Source organism: Suricata suricatta, chromosome 14 (assembly GCF_006229205.1).
Source record: "Suricata suricatta isolate VVHF042 chromosome 14, meerkat_22Aug2017_6uvM2_HiC, whole genome shotgun sequence".
Taxonomy (NCBI): Eukaryota; Metazoa; Chordata; class Mammalia; order Carnivora; family Herpestidae; genus Suricata; species Suricata suricatta.
The window spans coordinates 73963234-73974929 of NC_043713.1; the positions used below are offsets into that span (position 1 = coordinate 73963234).

At 46.6% G+C, this 11696-nt stretch overlaps 1 long non-coding RNA gene across 2 annotated transcripts in view; it reads left to right on the top strand.

The window, feature by feature from the left end:
• LOC115278098 overlaps positions 1 to 7168 on the top strand; it is a 33583-nt gene extending 26415 nt beyond the window's left edge. Inside the window, exons 4-5 of one of the 2 annotated variants that reach the window (XR_003902694.1) lie at positions 148 to 260; positions 6860 to 7168. This is a non-coding gene — a long non-coding RNA (uncharacterized LOC115278098). The remainder of the gene's footprint in view (positions 1 to 147; positions 261 to 6859) is intronic. The other variant, XR_003902695.1, reaches the window with a different exon arrangement.
• The last annotated feature ends 4528 nt before the right edge of the window (positions 7169 to 11696 follow it).

Genomic DNA, 11696 nt, shown 5'->3' on the forward strand with positions numbered 1-11696 from the left:
AGGGGCCATCAGTGTCTGTCTCAGAAGAGAGCTGGCTCTCCACTGCTGGAGAAATTAAGACCAAGTGACTTTCTTCTGTGAAGCTTTGAAGCCAGACTTTCTGGGTTAAAATCCTTACTCCACTATTTGCTACCTATGTGATCCTAGGCCACTTCAACTTCTCTGTGCCTCAGTTTCCCTGGCTGTAAAAGGAGTGTCGGGGTCTCATCCATCTCAGAGGCCAGAGGGTCTCCACCCTGGCTGTGCCCAAGAATCGGCTGGTGAGCTTTTAAAAATCCTGATGTCCAGGCTGCATTCTAAGCCAATTAAATCCGAATTTCTGAGGTCTCGTGTTCTGGGCAAAAATGTACCTATTTTAAAGTTTCCCAGATGATTCTGATGTGCCATAGAATTTTGTGAGTATTGAATGATATTGTGAGTATTGAAAGAAAAGTGTTTCTGCTGGTGACTGACACAGAGTTGAATGCTTTGGTGGGGGTTGTGGGACCCATTATCCAAGCCTGGGTGGTGGTCAGGGAAGGCTTCCTGGAGGCGGGGTTAGCTGAGCTGTGACCTAAAGGAGAGGAGTTACCCTGGACAAAGAGGACAGGATGAACTTTAGCAGGAGCACCAGCACCTGCAGGCATCTGGAGCCTGGGGGACGTGGCCTCAGAGCAATTGAAAGTCATTCCCTGTGACTGGAGCTGAGAAGGGAGAAAGTAGACACATTGGGTCCCCTGAGGTTAGAGGTCATGGAAAATCACTTGGTTTTATGCTGGTGTCCTGAAGGATTATTTCAGCAGGAAGGCAAGAGACCCAGACCACACCTTCCCTTCTAAGTCAGAGGCAGCAGAGCCTTCCTGAGGCACTGTGTCCAAGCCGGCTGAGGGGCTCCAACTTGCCAACAAGCAGCAACTCCATCCCAAGCTCCCATTCATGAGCCCGCCCCTGGACTCTCCAGTCAGAGAGGCCTGGCTTTGAATCCTGACATTGCTACTTTGTGCCTAATGTGGCCTCCGTGGGTGACTTTTCTTACAAGCTGCAGTTTCCTGGCCTGTAAAACAGACATGAAATCCCCATTAGATTTTTGAAAGAATTGAATTGGATGATGTAGAAGATAGCATGGTGCATCCCACATGTCAAACAAATATTTCCAATGATAATCATTATTCTTTTTTAAAAATAATTATTGGGACCCCTGGGTGGCTCAGTCGGCTAAGTGTCTGGCTTCGGCTCAGGTCATGATCTCATGGTTCGTGGGCTTGAGCCCCGTGCCAGGCTCTGTGCTGACAGCTCAGAGCCTGGAGCCTGCTTCAGATTGTGTCTCCCTCTCTCTCTGACCCTCCCCTGCTCGTGCCGTCTCTGTCTCTCAAAAATAAATAAAAAATAGAAAAAAAATTTTAAAAATAAAAATAAAAATAATTATTATTCTGGGGCACCTGGGTGGCTCAGTCGGTTAAGTGTCTGACTTCGGCCCAGGTCATGATCTCCTGGTCTGTGAGTTCGAGCCCTGCATTGAGCCTGCTTCAAAACCTTTGTCCCCTTTTGTCTCTGCCCCTCCCCCACCGGTGTTTTCTCTCTCCCTATCTCTCTCTCTCTCTCTTTCTCTCTCTTTCTCAAAGTGAATAAATTTTTAAAATAAAAATAAAAATAATTATTCTAAATAATTATTCTGTAATAATAAGTATTAATATGATTAATAATGTTCATGATCTTGTTTCCACAAACCTTTGGTGGCTCAATAGACTCTCAAGTCTGTCCTTTTCTCTCCCCACCCTAAAGTCCCACTTTGATTCTCCCACGACAATTACAGCTTCAGTTTCTCTCAGTGCTTTTCTTGCATTTTTCTTGTTGAATTTACATAACAACCTTGTTATTCAAATAAAACCTTGTTTTATTATCCAGATTTTACAGTTAAGGCAACAGAGGCTCAGAGAGGTTAAGCCACTTGCCCCAAGTCCCCCAGCTACAAAGTATCAGACCTGCAACCTCATACACATTCACTGATGAGAACACTGAGGCTCAGAAAGATGAGATATCATGCCCAAGGTCACACACTTGGCAGGTGGCAGGGCTGCGATTTAAACTGAAGTGGATTCACCCTCTAAGCCAGCTGGGGAGATAAGCAGGCAAGGTTGGAACCTTTCATTCTTGCTGCCCTTATTGGGGGGCTCTTTTGAACACCAGCCCCTTCTGGAATGCCCTTCCCGCCGCCTGGCTTCCAGTCTTCAAAACTCAGGTCCATGTTCAGTCTTTTCCAGGAAATATTTCCAAACCTCAACTGAATCACTCTTAAACTGCTAATTCCCCTTCATGTTAACATCTGTAGTGTCATTTTTACAATGTAATTTTATGTTTTATTTTAGAGAGAAAGGGGGTGCACAAGGAGGGGAGGGGCAGAGAGAGAAAGAAAGAGAGTCCTAAGCAGGCTCCATGCTCTGTGTGGAGCCTGATGTGGGGCTGAAATCAAGAGTGGGATATTCAACCCACTGAGCCACCCAAGCACCCCAGTATCTTATTTTTATTTTATTTTTTATTTCTATTTTTTAAATGTTTATTTATTTTTGGAAGAGAGAGACAGAGTGTGAGTGGGGGAATGGCAGAGAGAGAGAGGGAGACACAGAATCTGAAGCAGGCTCCAGGCTCTGAGCTGTCAGCACAGAGCCCAGTGCAGGGCTCAAACCCACAAATCATAAGATCGTGACCTGAGCCCAAGTTGGATGCTCAACTGATAGAGCCACCTGGGTGCCCCTGTATTTTATTTTTAAAATATTAATTCATTATGGGAATAGGTAAGATCACATATGTGGTTCAAAGTTCAGAAGATTCAATGGGGAGGCTGAGTGGCTCCATTGGTTAAGTGTCCAACTGTTGATTTCAGCTCAGGTCATGGTCTCATGGTTCATGAGATCAAGCCCACGTCAGGCTCGGTGCTGATAGCACAAAGCCTGCTTGAGATTCGGTCTCTCCCTCTTTTTCTGCCCCTCCCACTCACTTCTCTCTCTCTCTCAAAGAAAAAAGAAAGTTCAGAAGACTCAAAAGAGTATTTAGTGAAATTGTCTTCCCACTCCTGACCCCAACCACTTTGCTCCCACTCTGACCCTCTGCCAGTTAACACAAGTGTTTATGGATTCTTCCAGATCTCTCAGCATATAGGAGCATCTCATAAACAAGTATATTGTTTCCCACTTTCCCCCACAAATGATACACATGTGACACACAGTGTTCAGTTTTATTTTATTTTTTTTTTTAGATCTTGGAGACTGTTTCATATTAATACATAATGATCTTCCTGGTTCTCTTCTGTGGCTACACAGTTTTCCATTGTAGGCCTGTAGGTAGTTTATGTAACCATTCCCCTGTGGATGGACATTGGGTTGTTTCCAGTCTTCTGCTCTCAAAAACAGCATTGCAGGGGCGCCTGGCCAGCTTGGGAGAATGCGTGGTTCTTGGTCTCGAGGTCATGAGTTGGAGCCCATGTAGAATGTACAGATTTCTTAAAAACTAAATCTTAAAGGGGGCGCCTGGGTGGCTCAGTCAGTTAAGCGTCCAACATCAGCTCAGGTTGTGATCTTGTGGCTCATGAGTTCAAGCCCCACCTTGGGCTCTGTGCTGACAGCTCAGAGCCTGGAGCCTGCTTTGGAATCTGTGTCTCCCTCTCTCTCTGCCCCTTACCCCCTCTCAAAAATGAATGAACATTTAAAAATATTTTTTATTTATTTTTTTAATAAAATCTTTTATTTATTATTGAGAGAGAGAGAGAGAGAGAGAGAGACAGTGCGAGCAGGGGAGGGTCATAGAGAGAGGGAGACACAGAGTCTGAAGCAGTCTCCAGGCTCTGAGCTAGCTGTCAGCACAGAGCCCGATGCAGGGCTCGAACCCATGAAACGTGAGATCATGACCTGAGCTGAAGCTGGCGCTTAACCAACTGAGCCACCCAGACACCCCTAAAAAATATTTTTTAAATTAAGTATTTAAAAAACAAACAAAAACAGCACTGCAGCTGAGGCCCCAGTACCTGAGACTTTGCTGTCAGTCTAGGAAATTCTGTGAACAGTATGCAGTGGAGTGGCTGGGGCTGGGGTCCCGTCCTGATCATGCAATAACCCGCAGCTCGGGCTACACGTCTCTTTGTGCCTTTCCTTCTTTCAAATAATACTTACTGAACACCTTCCCTTCTGGACACTGGTAAGCCCAGTCCCTCTTCTCAGAGTGCTGACACTTCCATGGGGGGAGGGAGAGACACATAATCTACAGGCAAACAAATAAATATAGAACATAATGTCAAAAGGTGAAAGTAAATAAAATAAACCAGCATAAAGGGATATAGCGTCTGACAAGGGGGTAAGAGAGTGTAGATAAAATGTCCAGGACCCACAGAGGTGACTCGTGAAATGAAACCTCAGTGGTGAGCAGGAACAGCTGTTCCAAGATCTGGGAAGAACATTCCAGAAAGAGTCTCACAGCTGTGAAGACCTCAAAGTCAGAACTAGTTTGCCGTGCTCGAGGGACGTAACGGAGCAGCACGAATCAGGGGAGACTGGAAGAAGACAAGATCCGGGGTGCAGCCTTGGAGATCCTCGTGAGGATTTGGGGTCTGTTCTCAGTGCAACAGGAAACCACTGCATTGGTGAAGCAAAGGAATGATAATGTGACAATGTACATTTTTTAGACATTACTTTGTGACCCAGCCATTCCACTCCTAGGTAAATTATCTAAAGAACTGAAAACATATGTCCACCTGAAGACTTCTCTAAGAATGTTCATAGCAGCTGAATTCCTAGTAGCCAGAACTGGAGGCACAGCCCAAATATCCTTCAGTAGGATGGCAGGGAACCAAAGTGTGGCACGTCCATGCAGAGTGTGGCACATCCATACAAAGGAGTACTACTCAGCAATAAAGAGGAGCAAACTCGGGGTGCCTGGGTGGCTCAGGTCATGATCTCAGGATTTGTGAGTTCAAACCCCTTGATGGTGTGGAGCCTGCTGGGGATTCTCTCTTTCTCCCTCTCTTTGCCCCTCTCCCACGCACAGGCACACACTCTCTCTCTCAAAATAAATAAACATTTTTAAAGTTTAATTTTGAGAGAGAGAGAGAGAGATTGAGCAGGGGAGGGGCAGAGAGAGGACAAAGGATCTGAAGTGGGCTCTGGACTGACAGCAGAGAGCCTGATGCGGGGCTCAAACCCACAAACCATGACATCATGACCTGAGCCGAAGTCAGACGTTTAACTGACTGAGCCACCCAGGCACCCCTAAACATTTCTTTTTAAAAGGAGCAAACTCTTGGTACATATAACGTCGATGAATCTCAGGAACATGCTGAGGCAAAGAAGCCATACCTCCCATACCCTGCAAAAAAGAGAGAGAGAATATATATTGTATGATTCTGTTTCTATAAGTACATTATAAAGAAAATGCATAGTAATCTCTAGTCACAGAAAGCAAATCAGTGGTTACCTGGGGCCAGCAGTCAGAGGACAGGGGATGAAGTGCAAGGGGCAGGAAAGAGCAATGGAATGTTCTGTATCTTGATTGAGGCAGTGGTTACATGGATGTCAAAGCCCATTAAACTAGTACACTTGAAACAGGTGCGTCTTATTAGGTATAAATTATACTTCAATAAATTTGATTAAAAAATTTTTTAACATTTATTTATTTTTGAGAGGCAGATTATGAGGAGAGGAGCAGAGAGAGAGGGAGACACCAAATCTGAAGCAGACTCCAGGCTCTGAGCTGCAGCACAGAGCCCGGCACAGGGTGCTCAAACCCACAAACTGCGAGATCATGACCTGAGCCGGAGTGGGACGTTCAACCGACTGAGCCACACAGGCGCCTCTAAATTTGATTTTTTAAAGTGCTTATTTTTGAGAGAGAAAAGAGGGGTGGGGCAGAGAGAGAAAGAGAATCTCAAGCAGGTTCTGCACAGAGCCCGATGCGGGGCTTTAACTCATGAGCTGTGAGGTCATGACCCGAACAGAAATCAAGAGTCATTCGGTTAAGCTAATTTAAGAGCCACCCAAGCACCTTAATAAAGTTGATTTTTATTTATTTTTTATTAAAAAAATTTTTTTTAATGTTTTATTTATTTTTGATATAGATGGAGACAGAGCATGAGAGGGGGACCGGCAGAGAGAGAAGGAGACACAGAATCCGAAGCAGGCTCTAGGCTCTGAGCTAGCTGTCAGCACAGAGCCTGACGTGGGGCTCGAACCCATTAACGTGAGATCTGACCTGAGCTGAAGTCGGAGGCTTTAACCGACTGAGCCACCCAGGTGCCCCTAAAGTTGATTTTTAAAAAAGGATAACGGGGGGCGCCTGGGTGGCTCAGTCGGTTGAGCGTCCGGCTTCGGCTCAGGTCATGATCTCACAGTTCGTGGGTTCAAGCCCCGCGTTGGGCTCTGTGCTGACAGCTCAGAGCCTGGAGCCTGCTTCAGATTGTGTCTCCCTCTCTCTCTGACCCTCCCCTGCTCACGCTGTCTCTCTCTGTCGCTCAAAAAAAAAAAAAAAAAAAAAAAGGATAGCATTGGCTTATGGGTGGAAAATAGACCCCAGGAACCCAGTTTGGAGCTGAGCGCAGTAATCCCAGGTAGTGGGTTGGCTGCCCCTAGAGAGATGGCGTTGGAGGGGGAAACAGGGGAGGGACGCGGATTACCCCCAATAGGTGGTGGGCAGGACTGGCTGTGGGAGGTGAGGGGCCGGGGGACTGGTGATGACTTCCAGGTGTGCACCTGTCAACACGTGGGGCCGTTAGCTGACATGGGGACACGGAGGGTGGAGCAGCTTTGGAGGGGAAACCCACCCCCCTTCATCCACAGAAAGCCTGGACAGTCTCTTGAGATGCCTTCTGCTTCTTTGTGTGGAATCCCTCCCTTCGCAGGCAGGTGTGGAGTGGTCCGTCACCGAGAAGAAGCCTCACTACTGCCACCTTACGGAGGAGACTGGTGACGGGGAAGCCGGGATTTCAGCAGAGCTGTTCCATTGTTCCGTTTCCCCAGAGCGTTTCTCTGCGCAGCTCAACTCCTTCAACGACACAGTGACCTTGAGGAGCCGCCGCGCAAGGGGAAGCGTCCCCAGCTCCACCACCAGTTTTGCTGTCACTAAGAATCCACTGTGCTGTAACTCCAACTAATTATTTCTCTGTAAATGACTTGCTTTTTATTTACCTAAATTGCGATAGAAAAACATCCATATATGCTTGGACCTGCACACTTCAAACCAGTGTTGTTCACGAGTCAGCGGTAGTGGTTTTGTGGGCTAATTAGGTAATTTTCTAATACACGTGAGTAACGACTAAAATAAGAAATCTCGGAGTGCCTGGGTGGCTCGGTCGGTTAGGTGTTCAACTTTGGCTCAGGTCATGATCTTGTGGTTCATGAGTTCAAGACTCGTGTTGGGCTCTGTGCTGACAGCTTGGAGCCTGGAGCCCCTACTTAGGATCCTGAGTCTCCTTCTCTTCTGCCCCTCCCCCGCTCATGCTCTGTCTCTTTCTCTCTCTTAAAAAGAAATAAACATTAAAAATTAAAAAAAAAAAGAAATCTATACCTGGGTACCATTTACTCATCTTTCATCCCTCGGGTGGTACTTGTACCCATCTGCTGGGGGATTCTTCAGGGGGTCACTCTAAAGTGCCGTGTGCTAGTTGGTGCTCACGAAATATCGATTATACATTTGTCTGGACACAGCTGGGGTGGACAGCACTTTGTCAACACTCAGCAAAAACACGAACAAACAGAGCACTTAACTTCCGATATAGCACTTCCACTCCTAGGAAACAATCTTCAGGAAATAAGGATGCACATCAAGATTTTTTTATTACGGACATTTAATTTTATCTTTTAGTTGATCTTTTTTTTCCCCCTAAATTTCTTCCTACAGTGAACAACAACCATAAAGAAAATGTCCACATCTATATTGTAAGCTCTGGAGTTTACTTCTCTAAAGTTTTTAAAAAAATTTTATTTATTATTTTTATTTATTTATTTTGAGAGAGAGAGGGAGACAGAGAGAGCAAGTGAGAGCACCAGGTAGGGGCAGAGAGAAAGGGAGAGAGAAATCCCAAGCAGGCTCTATGACATCAGCGCAGAGCCCAGGGCTTGAACTCAAAGCAATGAGATCATGACCTGAGCCAAAATCAAAAGGTAGATGCCTAACTACCTCAGCCACACACATGACTCATCTTTCTAAGTCTTCCTCTCCCTTTGAATCCCTTCTTGCTCATGCCAATCATGCACTGTTGAGACGCGGTCTCTGCCTTCCTGGCATCTAGAGTCTAGTATGAGATGGGTAGATGCAAAAGACGATTGCACAGGAACTGTTTAATTCTTTTTTTTAATGTTTTATTTATTTTTGATACAGAGAGAGACAGAGCATGAGAGGGGGAGGGTCAGAGAGAGAGGGAGACACAGAACCGGAAGCAGGCTCCAGGCTCTGAGCTAGCTGTCAGCACAGAACCTGACGCGGGGCTCAAACCCATGAACGTGAGATCTGACCTGAGCTGAAGTCGGAGGCTTTAACCGACTGAGCCACCCAGGCGCCCCAGGAACTGTTTAATTCTAACTGTCAGGACTGCTTCCGGGGTGCTAAAAAAAGATCTTAATAACAGGGGCCCTGCAGGTCAGGGAGGGATTTTCTAAGGAAATGGCTTTTAAGTTGAAATTCCCCAAAATAATGATGCCAACTCATATTTAAAGGCTGCGCTGTCCCACAGGGTCCCCACTGGCCACATGTGGCTACTGAGCACTTGGCATGTGGCTCGTCAAACTGAGACGTACTCTAGGTGCACAATACACACTGGATTTGGAAGATTTCCGTGAAAAATAAAAAGTGAGAAATCTCTGATATTGTTTATACTGATTAAAATTGAAATGAGGGGCACCTGGGTGGCTCAGTCGGTTAAGCCACCAACTTCAGTTAGGTCATGATCTCACGGTCCGTGGGTTCGAGCCCCGTCTCGGTCTCTGTGCTGACAGCTCAGACTCTGGAGCCTGCTTCCGGTTCTGGGAGGAGACTATTCATCTTTCCGCAGAGGAGGAAAGCTGAGGTGCAGAGCAAATGGCCAGAAGTTCATCACCAGCAAGGTGCATAGCTGGGGTATGAACCTGGGTGGAGTCCCTCTGCCTAAGCAATGTGCACTTAACCTCTACCCCACACCACCAAATACTGGGACATCCATAGCCACCAGGGCAGAAGGAGTAGCACAGAGATATTCCACAGAGTAAAGAAAGGCGCCCCTGCACATTTGGCGATGGAGTGACCCTGGAAGATCTGCTTTCTCAGGGGCTTTTCCTCACCCTGGGGCCCCTGAAATCAGTACTGTCTATCTGCCTGTCAGTGCAAGTTCAGCTTTAGGAAACATACTTATAATGGCCCACTAAGCACTCTAACTCAGACCTATCCAGTAAAAACAAAATGCAAATCATATATATAATTTACAGTTTTCTAGTAGCTATATTAAAAAAGATAAAAAGAAACAATGTTTTATCCAATCCAGTGTATCCTAAATGTTACTGTATCAACCTGTAAGCAACATTAAAAAAAACCCTGCTGACCCTTCTGTCTCCCCATTATCACTCCCTACCTCATATTTCATGCTGTGAATTCTTTCTAGTTCAATGCACCTTGGCCACTGTGTTGCCCACAGACCTTTGCAGATGCTATTCTAGGCAGTGGGGAATGGTGTGAGATTAGCCATCCTTCATAGAGGCCTGTTTGCCTTTCTGCCCACCCTTTTGACTATAAACCTGAAGAAGGCAGGCACCGTATCAGATTTATTCATCGCTGTATCTCCAGCCTGAGGACAGCTCCTGGTTCAGGGCAGGCACCATTAAATAGCTCACCTTTAAGGGGATTAATGAACGACCTCACTGCTTATCTTCAGATTCTTCAGTTAAACCATGAACTTCTGAGGAAAGGGACTATGTGGTTTGCTTCGTTCCAAGTGTCAGGTATAGAGCCCACTAGTCATTCAGCAGATATAGAGAGAGCATCACCTCCTTATAAGCCATGCACACACTGAGGGCTATATGGTGAGCAGAAATGGACCTGGTTCCTGTCTTCACATGCCTTTAGTCTGATAGGATGTGAGACATTGACCAAAGAATCCCACCACTCAATGTAAATTGCAGTAGTGAGAAGTGTTTACAAAACAAGTGTTGGAAGGGCAGTCTTGGCTCTTGAATTTTAACATAGGAGGACTTGGTAGCCAAAGGTGAGCTGCTTGGTTCTGCCTTCAAGAAAGAGCTTGTCAGTTAGAGGGGCACCTGGGTGGCTCAGTCAGGTAAGTGTCTGTCTGACTTTGGCTCAGATCATGATCTCACAGTTTGTGAGTTCGAGACTCTCATCTGTGTTCCAAGCTCAGAGCTTGGAACTTGCTTCGGATTCTGTGTCTCCCTCTCTGTCTCTGCCCCTTCTCCCCAACTTGTGTGTGCGAGCCTCTCTCTCTCAAAAATAAATAAACATTAAAAAAAAGAGAGGGGCGCTTGGGTGGCTCAGTCGGTTAAGTGGCCCACCTCAGCTCAGATCATGATCTCCCAGTTCATGGGTTGAAGCCCCGCGTCAGGCTCTGTGCTGACGGACAGCTCAGAGCCTGAAGCTTGCTTCTGATTCTGTGTCTCCCTCTCTCTCTGACCCTGCCCCGCTCATGCTCTGTGTGTCTCTCTCTCAAAAATAAATAAACGTGAAAAAAAAAAAAGGAAAAAGAAAGAGCTTGTCACTCAGATCAAGGGGAAGGCTACACTCTTCCAGGGTATTTCTAGCCAATGGCTGAACATGCTGGAGGTCCTGGGGCTTGAACACTTCTGCCCATAGCGGGTCCTCTAACGAGTTTTTGTTCTGGTGCTCCCTGACAAGTTGTCTATCTTTGTCAGATGAGCCCTTGCCCAATGCCCAATTCTGCTTCTTCCTCTTTCTCTTTCATGAGCGTTACCCGCCCACCCCCAACTCTATCTGCTTTCTCCAGGACCTGACTTGACCCAGAGGGTCTTGGGGGCCGGGGAACTCAAAGTGGTGCTTTCAGGGCATTTTTATATAGAATCAACAAACTGCCATTCCCTTTGCAAAGGATGGGGGAGGGCTGATAGTAATAACTGCCTCTATGAGAATTAACTTAGATAATAGCTCTTAGGATCTGGCACTCCATGAGCCGAAGCTCTTATTATTAACCTGATCTCTGAGTGAGTGGGTGTTTTAGGAAACTGTGCCTGGAACTGGGTATAATCTCCTTGAAGTTTTCCCCTTAGTATCTAAGGTGGAGTCCCTTCTGCTCCTTGTAGAGTTTTGGAAAAGTCTCCCTCTAGGGAGGGTAGACATGTGGAAGATTAAGGTATTTATAACCTTGTAAGTATTGAATCTGGCCCCAAAGGCTGGATTGCAAGCTGTACTGCCATCTGTTCAGAGGGCGACCCCACGAAAGGTCCTCCAAAGGTTCCCTGCTTTGCCTGGTACTGATTTAGGGTCCTCCTGGGAAATGTCCTACTGGGAGACAGATAGACAGGTGGACAAATCTGACTCTCCAGTGGAGGGATATGTGATGACTGAATGACCGATGGATGGACAGACACAGATCAGACTGAGATGTCAAGACAGGAGATAGATCTGTCAGCCAGACAGTCAGGCTCGTGACTTTGAGACGGACAGAAAGGCTGACAGCAGGGCCTGAAGGCCTGTGGGGCCCTCCCCCTGCCAGCTTGGCCGCGAGGGGGCGCCGCCGCCCCTCC